The 14729-nt window shown below is 41.3% G+C and overlaps 1 long non-coding RNA gene across 1 annotated transcript; it reads left to right on the plus strand.

The window, feature by feature from the left end:
- Positions 1-1634: 1634 nt before the first annotated feature.
- LOC127295402 (uncharacterized) lies at positions 1635-5128 on the plus strand. The gene is made up of 3 exons (XR_011743142.1): positions 1635-2974; positions 3766-4335; positions 4825-5128. It is a non-coding gene; the product is annotated as an uncharacterized lncRNA (long non-coding RNA).
- Positions 5129-14729: the final 9601 nt, after the last annotated feature.

The raw sequence follows: 14729 nt of genomic DNA on the forward strand, positions 1-14729 counted from the left end.
TTTCCCAGGTTCGTTTTGGTGCTCTATAGGATTTTTTTGGAAGACAGAAAGTTCATTTGCTGCCAATACGTGTGCAGTTGTGTTTATTTTTCTTCCCACTGCTTTGATTGTGTGTTGCTCTGGGTATCTCACGTGTCTGGTTGTAACATCCAAAACTCCACCGCATTGCATCGGGCTCGGAACCCACGGGCCAATTTGTCCCTCCTCTTCCATCTCTCCCATCTTCTTCCTCCCGAGTCCCGATGCATCCACTGGCGTGACAAGCCTCCTCTTCCTCCCTAGGTCGCTGGACCCCTTTTTGAGTTGCCGCCGGTTCATCGTCTGTGCCATACCCGGTCGGCTGCCCCCGCGTTGCCTTGGCTGACGCTCCAGCAGGGAGGTCAAGCTGGACGTGCGGCAGTCCATGCACTCCGATGAAGTACTCCTCCATGTCTCGCGCGGCCCACCTCCTCCGCTGCACAATACTAAGAAGACGGCGAGACAGTCGCATCGGTGGTCGCGATGGCGATTTTGAGAATGGAGACAGTCGCATCGGTGGTCCTGCGTCTCCATTCTCAAGGCGGCTTGCAGATAAGAATATTGGTCAGCTGTCTTAATTCTCTTGAGAGATCGTAGTATTGTAGAATTAGTGAATTGAAACGAAACTTTTCAATAAATTTCTAAGTACAATAGGGCTAGAAGCTGCATCAGCATATGCTTCTGATTTCTGACGATACTAAACAAATGGGGCACCTCTTGCTGTGGTAGCTCTCCATTTTTTTCTCCTCTTTCTTCCTTTGGGCTCCCGTTTCTCTAATTTGCTGTACCAGTGGAGGAAGATGACGAAACAACCACAAAGAATACTTCTCCCCAACTCATCTCATCTACTAGAACAGCATCATATCTCCCTAATTTGCCTTCTGAGCGCTCGATCTGTTTTAAGTTTTTTCCTCTCCTCTTAATACCTTCCATAATCTGATTATTGCATCGTTTCAGAAGGTTCATGAGTTTGATGTACTAATGGAGAAGTACGGTTCAGAATCTGCAGGTAAGACAACCATTGAATGATAATAAGTTGGCATCAACTTTATTTTCTCATGTGGGTTCTCTGAGAAGCATGCATAAATCGTGTTTTAACTGCTGCTTTTTGGGTACAATGCTTACAGGAAATTCATCTATACGGATGTGTCACATAAATGATGAAAGTGTATGGCTCCTGGTAGATAAAACTGTCATGTTTTTTCACTTTGATCATCTAATCTTTTTTGTTGAGTGCATGTTATTATTAGTTGGTTGCTTTCTTAGGGAAATTAGTTCTCAGCAGATGCATCTTATTACTACATTGGGTAACCTTTTACCGCCGTCGCTATAAGTATTGCAGTTCTTTTTGTTCCAAAGAGAAGCCAAAAATATCCTAGGAACGTCTCGCCCTTATTCCCTGTTTGGTTGCACAGAATTGTGGCTCGGAATTGGAATTGAGGCCCATATAGGTCAATTCCGCTGTTTGGTTGCGCTTGGAATTGGGCCGTGGAATTCGGAGGCCAATTCCAAGGTCCAGCCCCGCAAGTGTAATTTTCGGCCTCCCCAATTCAGAGGTCTGGACCTCTGAATTTGCTCAGAAACGAGTGAAGTGTTACCTCGCCCTCTGTCTAAGGGTTATTGGAACAACACTGACTAAACTTGAGCACCAACACACTTTAAAATACAATGCGCACTTCCTATCTCATAGCCGTGGAATTCCCTTGGACTGTTACTCTCTAGATACCTAAAAGGAAGTTTGTATTTGAATAGGATTTTCGAAAAATGGGATGCTATGGGTATGTATTACTCCCTCCGTCCCAAAATGGAAGGCACACTTTATTTTACATCCGGTATTGGCATTGTACTTGTGCAATATGCCAGTTTAGTCCCGCTCTGTTTGAAATAATTTGTTCGAGTGTCAGGTAGTTTCCATCGGTCTCTGAATCTGCCTAACTAGAGCAATCATGGTCTACGTACAACCAGCAGTTTTTAACATCAAAAGAGGAACAAGAGTTAATTGAGCTTCTTGATTGTAAATTCAACTAATATAGTTTAATGCTCACACTTGAGGAGGGAAAGTAATTAAGGGTCTCCTAGCATTGTTGGGGTCTCCTATCACTGTTGGATTCTTATTTTCAGTTACCTAAATTACATTGATCTGAAAAAAGAGAAGGACATTTCTGAATTGATACTACATAAGCATGAGCCATATATGCCTGTAGAGGGAGTATTTGTATCACTAAGCATGCTTTTTTTTCTTGCTCAGAATTTCAATAAGCTCTTCTTACGAATTTTTATTTTTCCAGTCATGAGTAATATTATTTAACTTTGAATGCAGGAGAAGAAATTTAGCAGCCTGACCGAACTAATGAAATTGTTGCAACACTTGGGTTATTTTCTGGAGAGGATGGCAAAGAGGAGGCCCAGAAAATCACCAGTTCTGAACTACAAGAGTACAGACCATTGACCAAGGAAAAAGAAGAGGATCATATCAAGCGCGCCATTGAATAGTCGCTGCTATCCCAGCCTGGGCCATAGCTGTCCCGTGAGCCCTCGATGTCGCTTGATTGGTGAAGGCCGACAAGGCCACCGCGCCGATGGGTGTTGTCTTCACCGCTGACGACAATGTTGTGCATCCAACGAAGGAAACAATAGTTCTTCCAGATCCGGGGCCCTCAATCAAGGGAAGGACATGGCCATATTTTCTTCTGACCATGAAGACGACTACTGGGGCTAAAGATTATCAGGTCGTAAGAAAAGTATTAAGGAGCTGTCCTGCCATACTGTCCTACTATCCACTTCTACGCTTTATTAGTAAATATTTGTTCTGTTTTAGGTTTGAGTAAATCCATGGCTTGCAGTAAACTGATATCTCCCTGACTTCCTGTACGAATGTGGTGAGTTACAACAAACTCTAAGGATCAGCAAATGAGCACAATGTGACGAGTTACATTTTATTCTCGTGGACCATGAGGTACTCTTTCACCATCTGAGATGATAAGTTTCCATCTGTTCATTTGTCTATTATCAGTACATTACATTGTCTTGCATTGCACAGGGATACCTCCAATGATATCTTTCCTTTTTTGTCCACGATTTGTCATGCCACTACACCTATGCTCATGTGTTCTATTTTGCACAGTTCATTCGAACTCGAGTTTCATATGTACTGATTCGTAGAGACGTCTCACCTTTAGAACTATACTTTGCATACACTTCACATTAAGGAGCAATGGATGCCTCTGTATCTCAACTTCTCCCATCCGAACAAACATATTTATGACGCCCCTGTATCTTAACTTATTTTACCTCGCAATCTTACCAAGGAATAGTTTTCATGCTTTCTAATCCATATGTATGCCTAACCCTTTGAGTTATACTCTGCATACACTTTTTATTGGCTTTGCAATGGATGATCCCACTAAGAAATGATTTTAATATGTTCTAGAGTATTCCCTTTCGTAGATAAAACTTAATAGACGCTCCAGTAACTGGAGTTCTCCCATTGTATGAAAAATATTTGTTATGCCACCACCTTCAAGCTCATGTTTCTAAAATATATGATTTATTTTGCCTAGCAATCCTACTAAGGAATAATTTTCACATGCCAATTCATGAATATACAAGATCTCTTGGATTACAATTTGCAAACACTTTTTAGTAGCTAATATATTTATCATAGTGAATAAGGTATATGAATATTCAGGAAAGCCCTTTTATTCCTTTTTCACACAGCTAATATTACAATTTTCTTTTTCATCATAGGGAAACACAATGGAAGGACACATACCAGGCAAACGTATAGATCAGTTCAAGGACCTCCTAAAAGAAGGTTCAGTGTATACCATATAGAACTTCATCTTTGCAGATGCACGTAAGAAATACAGGACAACGGATCAGCAGTATAGATTCAAATTTACTCAGCGCACCAAGGTGAATGAAGTTGTCCCGGAGCCTCAAAACATTCCCCTGTTTTGTACACAATGCAAAAGCCCTTTGGCATTTTAGAGGCACGTGCTTACACTGCATGTCTTTCGCTGCCTTTTTCTGTGGATATTACCTTAAGTGATACACAAAGAACACAGCCTACTTATTGATTCGATTTTCCATAGGAAAAGCTTAAATGGTATACTACTCCTGCACAAAACGTGTCTAATGATATGCAATTCTGCTTACTTAAGGATGCCATCTCCACCTCTGAAAAAAGAAAAGGAAGGCCAAAGCATTGGCTACTACACCAAGCAAAAGCAGATTAACAAAGAGCTCTTTCGGCGACAGGTAAACACCAGACTTCAATACAATTGAAAGAGCTGCAGCATCGTTGCCAAGAAAATGGTAATTTTAGTCTCCTTTTCCTTTTAGTAGCAAAAGTCAGCCAAAAACGGATCAGCTTAGCTGAAAAATCCGAGACAAAAAGAAATGAAGCAGCAAAGACAAAGACTGAGCGCATTGGCAGATTATCCATGTTCAGATACCATTTGATAGTCTGCTGCTAATATGGTTTCAACAAATTATTACCATTCTCATTTTCAACAAAAAAAATGGAAGTTTACCCTTCAACATACTTATTTTAGTTTTGAAATTTTGTGTTCCCAGTGTGAGTTGTCAACAATAACTAAAGAAAACTATCTACTGATAGTTTGGGTTCTATATATTCCAGATTATCTGTGCTACTCCTACTATAAAGTCTTGATTCTGAAATCTATATGCCCAAATATCTTAGCTAACTATTTTCTGTGCATACATTGCCTTTTTCACGCAAATCACCATACCTGAACACTAATATTCTATCGAGTACAATGACCTTGCTCAACTTGAATGCAGGTTCGTGCTGACATATTTGTAAATAAAGCATATGAAGAGTGGATGCATGATGTAGGATATGATGGTAAGGCACTCCAGAGATTCAAGCATAATCTGTCGGAACCAGAAGTGATACAGCAGCAGCTCCAACAAGTAACCATGCTTCACATGGTTCGATCAATCCACATAAACAATTACCGTGGTCTCGAAATTAATTTCTGCTGTTCCTACTCTACCTACAACCACATATCAGAATTCACATAAGGGAATATATTTGTTCACGGTGGATTATTTGACATTGTACTGATAATACACACTCATATTAAAAGCATGTACACCCCACCTCTTCCTTACATAAATTGTACAAACCACACTTATGCATGCACTTGGTTAAAGAAGCGCATGTACGACCCAACTATCCATGTTCAAATCCCTATGGACACAGATTTAGGTTCTTATTATTTAAAAAAAGATCACTATAGGGCCCCCGTATTCTTTTAAAAAACACCTATACCTGCACTATGAGATTTTGTTACCAACTATCTTAAAGCTTATTGTTTGAAGAACAAAAAAAAAATTAAAAAAATTCACCGCTTCAATCAATTTGAGAGCGTTTTTAAATTCGTATAACACAGATGGCGCGGCGGCGCCGCGCCCATCCATTGCTAGTAATCTATATACTGAGACCAATACCTGAAGCTATATGCAGATTGGTTTCCTGGTGGCAGGGCGTGACTGGTCCATGAAGCGGGAGCAGGTGGTCCCGGGAGCCAAAACACATTTCCGGTATTTATTATTTACATATCAAATGTTCATAATAGTTTCTTGCCATGATATAACTATATTAAGCGGAAACACTGATACACATGTGGTATTGTGAACGAACAAGGGTCCAAGGCAAGTACTCATGTACGAACTAGCTCATTGTGGTAAATCATTGATCAAGGTTTCCCAGTCATGGACACCAATGTCATTGACAATAAGGTCATATCATTGATTGAATGATATGGTGGACATACCCAATATATAAATATTGTAACGTGATCAAAATCATATCAAGTTCAAATGTACATTGTTGATGAAACCGTAGTGACCTAATCCTTAGACCATGAGATCATATTAGAATCACTGTCACCGGCGTTTCTTTGACATCATCAATCGCTACTCAGTAACATGGTAGTCATAAATGTGTTGATCAGGTATTTCAGTGGGATAGGTTGAGATGTATGTATCAATATCAGGATTTTTTTTCATCCGCGGGATAGAGAGATACAAAGGGCCCACACAGTGATATTTCATCCATAAAGTTGTGCAGTGAATGACTAGGTCATGGTGATGACACTACAAGAAATATGCTCACTGGTGACCTTTTCATAACGACCATCGGTCTTTTCGTCATAGATCTATGACCATGTCGCGACAAATGGTCGTCAGGCGTTTGGGAGGGTCTAGACCCTGAAACAGTATGACCAAATTTTGTCAGAAAGGTCACATTCGCATTACATGAATTGGTCGTAGGGTTAACAACAATCGTTCACGACCTTAATTTTGACCAATTTAAATGGTCATGACGTCCATGACCATACAATAAGGTCTTAGTTGGTGATGTGTTGGCATGACTATGCAGCAGTGGGACCTGCACGACAACCATGGACATGGATCAAAACAGTGAGAAAAGGAACCCTATACATGAATAAAAAGGAGCTAGCAACCACGTGCATGGCTCCAGATGGAATAATGGAGTACATGATGAATCATCGAATTTTTGGTCTTCAAGCGTTGTTGTAGTTATTATCTGGCGGAAGAGGACTAGAGGAGCGATTATCCAGAAACGGGTCAACCAACGATTTAAATTATTAAAAATATTTTTTAAAAAATATTATTTGAATGATTTTTTATCTCAACAATTTACGAATTTGAAATTTTCAGATTGGAACATTTTAAAATTCGAACATTTATATAAATATAAACAGTAAGAAAAAGAAGAAAAAAAGAAAAAAAAAGAGAAATTGTACCTGAGCGAGTGATGGAGAGGATCGAAAACCTGTGCACCTAAGGCGAACGTAACATGGGCCGAGCCCATCTTAGTGCGGGACCTAATTCTCTAAGGGGAGCACCTTCTCGACAATTCCTTTCTCAAAAAAAAAGAAGACTAGACAATTCTGCAAGTGACCGGAGCAGATACGGGGCGACTGGTGCCGGTGACCGGTGGAGGGGGCTGGGGCCGGCGACCGGTGGAGGGGCGGTGGCCGGCGATCGGCGGAGGGGGCGGTGGCGTGGCCGAGCAAGGGGGTGTCTTCCGGGCGGTAGACCTGCTGGAGCGCCTCGCCACCGTCTCGATCGTTCTTACCACCGGCGGAGGCGACCGGTGGGGACGGATGCGGTAGTAACTGGAGGTGACCCGCGGAGGAGAAGGTACCGCGGCCAAGCAGGGGTGGCCTCCTGGGCGGTGGAACACCTCAGCCACGACAGGACCAAGCCGCTCGATGACGAGCCCCCGTCCATGACGAGATCCCATCGGCGGACACCTCCAGGTCTGCACCGTTTCCTCTTACCCCTCTCTGTCATGGAAAAAGGTTGGCCTTTTTGGGCTGCAAATTTGTGCCACCTGAAAATATAAAACACCATCCTACCCCGTTTCCGTCCATCCCATCGATCGGTACAATAGTAGAACGGCGCCGCCGAGGCTGTAGAATTCGTAGGCGCGCGAGCCAGAGTTGCTTGCCGTATCCGGATTGCGCAGATTCGAGCGTAGCAGTCGCCCAACTCGCGCCGACGCGGTGAACTCCCGATTTTCGCCGTGTGGTCAGTGGTTCGTCGTGTAAGCACATCCGCCTCGATGTATTACTGATGATCTGATGATGGATTTCATACTAGCTGAGTACATAGAGAAGCTGTGGTCGTTACCTGTTAGATGATGTCGCTTTCGGGCAGACAGTTCCATGTTGGTCCTTAGTTTTTTCTTCTCTAGTATGACTGCTTTCTTCTAGTTGTGTGATCATCCTAATTGGCCTGAAGTGAAGCTTAGCTTCTGTCTCTGGGTCTGCAGTAAGTCGATTAGTGTCTACTTGCTTTTCTAGTTCAGAAAGACAGCGATTTTCTGAAAATTCCTTCGCTCCTGTGGGGAATTTGAACAATCAAGTGTGTTGCACTGTGTGGTTTTCAGCTTCTGTTGCCGGTTTATACATTATTCTTGTTCAGGCTACTTCTCTTATGCTCTCCATCAAGTTTACTAGTTGGTGTACCTGCAAAAAAAAGTTTAATAGTTGGTGGGTTGTGACTAAGATAGTGATATTTTAAGATTGTCTTGTTTGCCTTTTCATTTTGGAAAATCTGCTACGACGCAATCAACATTTCTAGTATAAGCTACGTGTAAGCATTCCCTGTAAGTCATGTAGTGGCCGAGGTCTATTATCTCCTGTAATTTGACATAGGGTCAATCAATTTCTCTCCAAACATAAATCAGTCTATAAATAGTGACAATTAATTTCTAAGAATAATTGACTGTAAATTTGTTATATGAAGTAATAGAATGAGTATGACTTAGGAGGAAGTTTGTTATCCCTGCAGCAAGGTTTTTCTCATGTTATTCACAATAAATATGTTGGGTTAAAACTGTATCTCTCGTTGCAAACATGTTGTAGATAGCAAGTAAAATCTAGAATTGGTTAATACTGAAGGTTAGTCTCTGCATACTCCAAATTGCCTCCTCAGCAGTTCTGTGAAAAACTACTAATGAAACTGATAGAGAACACCTATTGGCTCTGATTTAACTTGTTGCTTGTGTGACTTCTGTTGCTCAGTTGGTAGAAGAACAAGTTATCATGGTCTGTATATTATTTGGTAGAAACTATAATAAGATTATTTGGTAGAAACTGCAGGGCTTCAGTTTGTGCATTTCTTTATTTGTGGAAAACATTCTACTGTCATGTCCAATGATTTTACTGGCATTGCTAATGAAGTTTCAACATTTTTTGGTCTTTGGCATGCAGATGGAGCTGGATCAGAAAGGGGGTTAGAAGACTCTCTACTGAACATACAAAGGGAGTTGAAGAATTTATGCAGTTTGTTCACAGAAGTTTTGGCGAGGATGCTCAAGTTCTTTGCCCGTGCCGCAGCTGTCTCAACCGCGAAGAACAAACTCTAGCAAACGTAGAGGCTCATCTGCTAATGTATGGGATGGCAAGCACTTACGATCGGTGGATCCATCATGGAGAGCCTTTGCATGCACCTCAACCTGAACAAGATCAACTTGATGGAGAGGCACACCATGTTGATCATGAAGGCGATGATTTTGTAGAAGATGATCAACATATGGATGATGGTTTGGAGGAGGAAGATGGGAATGGGGATGGCAGAATTCCTGACCTGTTCAGGGACTTGTACAAGTCAGAACCACAAGGTGGTGATGGAGATAAGACTATCTTTGCTGAGTTGATAGATGAGGCGAAGCGTGCAGCAAGTGATGGTGGTACATTTTCAAGATTTACCTTCACCGTGAAGCTTCTCCATGTCAAATCTTACTACCGGATAAGCAATGCCGCATTCAACGCGATACTCCGGATCTTAACATAGCAATACCCCAAAAGTTCAATTCCCAGAAATTATGATGAAGCTTTGAGCATCATCGGAAGATTGGGGCTTGGCTATGATACAATACATGTGTGCCCCAATAACTGTGTGTTGTTTTGGAAGCAATTCGCCAAGCTTGACAACTGTCCGAAGTGCAACGCTTCTCGATGGAAAGATGGGAGGAGGCAGATACCTGAGAAGGTATGATGTCTACGGGTGCTTCTATTCTTGTAGACAGTGTTGGGCCTCCAAGAGCAGAGGTTTGTAGAACAGAAGCAAGTTTCCCTTAAGTGCATCACCCAAGGTTTATCGAAATCAGGGAGGAAGAGGTCAAAGATATCCCTCTCATGCAACCCTGCAACCACAAAGCAAGAAGTCTCTTGTGTCCCCAACACACCTAATAGGTGCACTAGTTCGGCGAAGAGATAGTGAAATACTGGTGGTATGAATAAATATAAGCAGTAGCAACGGCACCAGAAAAGTGCTTTGCTCAGGACTGGCGTGTGGTTGATGGTGGTAATATTGCGGACAGTACAAATGCAGTAGAACAGTAAACAAGCAGCGATAGCAGTATTTAGGAACAAGGCCTAGGGATCATACTTTTACTAGTGGACACTCTCAACATTGTAATCATAAAGGAATATAAATAAGCACCTCACTATGCTATTCCGAATTACTCTCTGGCAAGATAACGAACTCTAATTCATCATGTAGGCAAATCTTAAAGATGTATTCCCAAGTACTAATGAACACCCCACGCTGTCACTTTGAGCATTCACGGGAGGTACTAACACACCACAATTTCATAGAGACATCCAACTCAAATCATAACTCAGTGAATAAGTATTCTGTGAAATATAGCCTAAGAGACCCACACGGTGCACACACTGTCACCTTTACACACGTGGGACAAGGAGTCTCCGGAGATCACATAAGTAAAATCCACTTGACTAGCATAATGACATCTAGATTACAAGCATCATCATATGAATCTCAATCATGTAAGGCAGCTCATGAGATTATTATATTGAAGTACATAGGAGAGAGATGAACCACATAGCTACCGGTACAGCCCCGAGCCTCGATGGAGAACTACTCCCTCCTCATTGGAGACAGCAGCGTTGATGAAGATGGCGGTGGTGTCGATGGAGGAGCCTTCCGGGGGCACTTCCCCGTCCCGGCGGCATGCCGTAACAGAGACTCCTGTCCCCCAGATCTTGGCTTCGCGATGGCGGCGGCTCTGGAAGGTTTCTCGTACCGTGGCTTTTCCGTCTCGAAGATTTCGGTCGTGGAGGCTTAAATAGGCGAAGAGGCGGCGTCGGAGGGGGTACGGAGCCGCCACACAATAGGGGGGCGCGGCCCAGGCCCTGGTCGCGCCAGCCCCATGTGTGGGCCCCCTGTGGCCCCTCTCTGGCGGCTCTCGGGTGTTCTGGAAGCTTCATGCAATCCTAAGATGCTGGGCGTTGATTTCGTCCGATTCCGAGAATATTTCCTTACTAGGATTTCTGAAACCAAAAACAGCAGAAAACAGCAACTGGCCCTTCGGCATCTCGTCAATAGGTTAGTTCCGGAAAACGCATAAATATGACATAAAGTATGCATAAAACATGTAGATATCATCAATAATGTGGCATGGAACATAAGAAATTATCTATACGTCGGAGACGTATCAGCATCCCCAAGCTTAGTTTCTGCTCGTCCCGAGCAGGTAAACGATAACAAAGATAATTTCTGGAGTGACATGCCATCATAACCTTGATCATACTATTGTAAAGTATATGAGATGAATGCAGCGATTCAAGACAATGGTAAATACAATGGTTAAACAATTGAATCATATAACAAAGACTTTTCATGAATAGTACTTTCAAGACAAGCATCAATAAGTCTTGCATAAGAGTTAACTCATAAAGCAATAAATTCAAAGTAAAGGCATTGAAGCAACACGATGGAAGATTAAGTTTTAGCGGTTGCTTTCAACTTGTAACATGTACATCTCATGGATAGTTGTCAATGCAAAGCAATATAACAAGTGCAATAAGCAAGTATGTAAGAATCAATGCACAGTTAACACAAGTGTTTGCTTCTAAGATGGAAGGAAGTAGGTAAACTGACTCAACATAAAAGATAGAAGAATGGCCCTTCGCAGAGGGAAGCATTGATTAAATCATGTGCTAGAGCTTTTATTTTGAAAACATAAAGAGAGCATAAAAGTAACATTTTGAGAGGTGTTTGTTGTTGTCAACGAATGGTAGTGGGCACTCTAACTACCTCACCAACCAGACTTTCAAGAGCGGCTCCCATGAAGGACGTTATCTCTACCAGCAAGGTAGATCATCCCTCTTCTCTTTTGTTTACACATGTACTTTAGTTTTATTATGAGTGACACTCCCCCAACCTTTGCTTACACAAGCCATGGCTAACCGAATCCTCGGGTGCCTACCATCAATCTCATACCATGGAGGATGGTCTATTTGCAAAATTAAGTTGCTTACTGATGAATCAGAGCAAAACATGTGAAGAGAATTATTAATGAAGTTTGATTAATCGGGGCTAGGAATCCCATTGCCAGCTCTTTTTGCAAAATTATTGGATAAGCGGATGTGCCACTAGTCCATTATGAAAGTCTGTCAAAAGTAAATGACAAGGTTGAAAGATAAACACCACATACTTCCTCATGAGCTATAAAACATTGACACAAATTGAGAAGCATTTTGAAGGTTTAAAGGTAGCACATGAAGTATTTACTTGGAATGGCAGAGAAATACCATGTAGTAGGTAGGTATGGTGGACACAAATGGCATAGTGGTTGGCTCAAGGATTTTGGATGCATGAGAAGTATTCCCTCTCGATACAAGGCTTAGGCTAGCAAGGTTGTCTGAAGCAAACACAAGGATGAACCGGTGCAGCAAAACTCACATAAAAGACATATTGTAAACATTATAAGACTCTACACCGTCTTCCTTGTTGTTCAACCCAATACTAGAAATTATCTAGACTTTAGAGAGACCAATTATGCAAACCAAATTTTAGCAAGCTCTATGTACTTCTTCATTAATAGGTGCAAAGTATATGATGCAAGAGCTTAATCATGAGCACAACAATTGCCAAGTATCACATTATTCAAGACATCATACCAATTACTACATGTAGCATTTCCCGTTTCCAACGATACAACAATTAACGAAGCAGTTTCAACCTTCGCCATGAACATTAAAAGCTAAGAACACATGTGTTCATACGAACCAGCGGAGCGTGTCTCTCTCCCACACAAACATTTATTCAAACAAAAACAAAAACAAAAACAAACAGACGCTCCAAGTAAAGTACATAAGATGTGACCGAATAAAAATATAGTTTCAAGAGAAGGAACCTGATAATTTGTCGATGAAGAAGGGGATGCCTTGGGCATCCCCAAGCTTAGATGCTTGAGTATTCTTGAAATATGCAGGGATGAACCACCGGGGCATCCCCAAGCTTAGACTTTTCACTCTTCTTGATCGTAGTGTATCATCCTCCTCTCTTGACCCTTGAAAACTTCCTTCACACCAAACTCGAAACAAACTCATTAGAGGGTTAGTGCATAATTAAAAACTCACATGTTCAGAGGTGACACAATCATTCTTAACACTTCTGGACATTGCTCAAAGCTACTGGAAGTCAATGGAACAAAGAAATCCATCCAACATAGCAAAAGAAGCAATGCGAAATAAAAGGCAGAATCTGTCAAAACAGAACAGTCCGTAAAGACGAATTTTATTGAGGCATCAGACTTGCTCAAATGAAAATGCTCAAATTGAATGAAAGTTGCGTACATATCTGAGGATCACTCACGTAAATTGGCATAATTTTCTGAGTTACCTACAGAGAATTAGGCCCAGATTCGTGACAGCAAGAAATCTGTTTCTGCGCAGTAATCCAAATCTAGTATCAACCTTTCTATCAAAGACTTTACTTGGCACAACAATGCAACAAAATAAGATAAGGAGAGGTTGCTACAGTAGTTACAACTTCCAAGACACAAATATAAAACAAAATACTGTAGTAAAATAAAAATATGGGTTATCTCCCAAGAAGTGCTTTCTTTATAGCCATTAAGATGGGCTCAGCAGTTTTAATGATGCACTCTCAAGAAATAAGAGTTGAAGCAAAAGAGAGCATCAAGAGGCAAATTCAAAACACATTTAAGTCTAACATGCTTCCTATGCATAGGAATCTTGTAAATAAATAAGTTCATGAAGAGTAAAGTAACAAGCATAGGAAGATAGAACAAGTGTAGCTTCAAAAATTTCAGCACATAGAGAGGTATTTTAGTAACATGAAAATTTCTACAACCATATTTTCCTCTCTCATAATAACTTTCAGTAGCATCATGAGCAAACTCAACAGTATAACTATCAAATGAAACATTCTTATCATGAGTCTCATGCATAAAATTATTACTCTCCACATAAGCATAATCAATTTTATTAGTTGTAGTGGGAGCAAATTCAACAAAGTGGCTATCATTATTATTCTCATCATCAAATATAGGAGGCATATTGTAATCATAATCAAATTTATCCTCCATAACAGGCGGCACCAAAAGACTACTATCATTATAATCATCATAAATAGGAGGCAAAGTATCATCAAAGTAAATTTCCTCCTCAATACTTGGGGGACTAAAAAGATCATGCTCATCAAAACCAGCTTCCCCAAGCTTAGAATTTTCCATATCATTAGCAACAATGGTGTTCAAAGTGTTCATACTAATATGTTCCATGGGTTTTTTAATTTTCGGATCAAACCATCCATGTCTTAACTCAGGAAAAAGAATAAGAAGCTCATTGTTATCCATTATGCCTAACTAGTGTAAACAAGAAACAAAAAGATGCAATTGCAGGATCTAAAGGAAATAGCTTCGAGTACTTACAACGGCGGAAAATAGCTTAGTAGCCGATATCCGGAGTGTGAGTACCTTTTACCTTTCCTCCCCGGCAACGGCGCTAGAAAAGTGCTTGATGTCTACGGGTGCTTCTATTCTTGTAGACAGTGTTGGGCCTCCAAGAGCAGAGGTTTGTAGAACAGCAGCAAGTTTCCCTTAAGTGGATCACCCAAGGTTTATCGAAATCAGGGAGGAAGAGGTCAAAGATATCCCTCTCATGCAACCCTACAACCACAAAGCAAGAAGTCTCTTGTGTCCCCAACACACCTAATAGGTGCACTAGTTCGGCGAAGAGATAGTGAAATACAGGTGGTATGAATAAATATAAGCAGTAGCAACGGCACCAGAAAAGTGCTTTGCTCAGGACTGGCGTGTGGTTGATGGTGGTAATATTGCGGACAGTACAAATGCAGTAGAACAGTAAACA

This window comes from Lolium perenne, chromosome 4 (assembly GCF_019359855.2).
Source record: "Lolium perenne isolate Kyuss_39 chromosome 4, Kyuss_2.0, whole genome shotgun sequence".
Taxonomy (NCBI): domain Eukaryota; kingdom Viridiplantae; phylum Streptophyta; class Magnoliopsida; order Poales; family Poaceae; genus Lolium; species Lolium perenne.